A 327-nucleotide genomic window follows, 5' to 3' on the forward strand; every position below is an offset into this window, starting at 1 on the left:
GGGTGGGGGAGCGGGGGGAGCCGTTCCCTGTCCGGGTGACAAGGTTACGGGAGCTGGCGGAAGGAGGGACACGGCCGCCGGCACCCGGGTGGTGTGTGAGAGGAGAGGGAGCGGGGAGCCGACCAACGCGCCGGGGGACCCGGAGCACCTCCGACCGCCCCGAACGGGCTGACGGGCGCTTTGAAGCTCCACGTCCAGGCTCAAAAACCCTGAGTCCCCCCGCACACATGATGACCTGGGCAGAAATGTGAGGCAATACAGTCACTTGCGGGCGCGAAATGGGATGGACTGACACCGGCGGCGGCGCCGACGGGGACAGGGGGGTAC

This window comes from Buceros rhinoceros, unplaced genomic scaffold (assembly GCF_000710305.1).
Source record: "Buceros rhinoceros silvestris isolate BGI_N320 unplaced genomic scaffold, ASM71030v1 scaffold1551, whole genome shotgun sequence".
NCBI classification, from domain to species: domain Eukaryota; kingdom Metazoa; phylum Chordata; class Aves; order Bucerotiformes; family Bucerotidae; genus Buceros; species Buceros rhinoceros.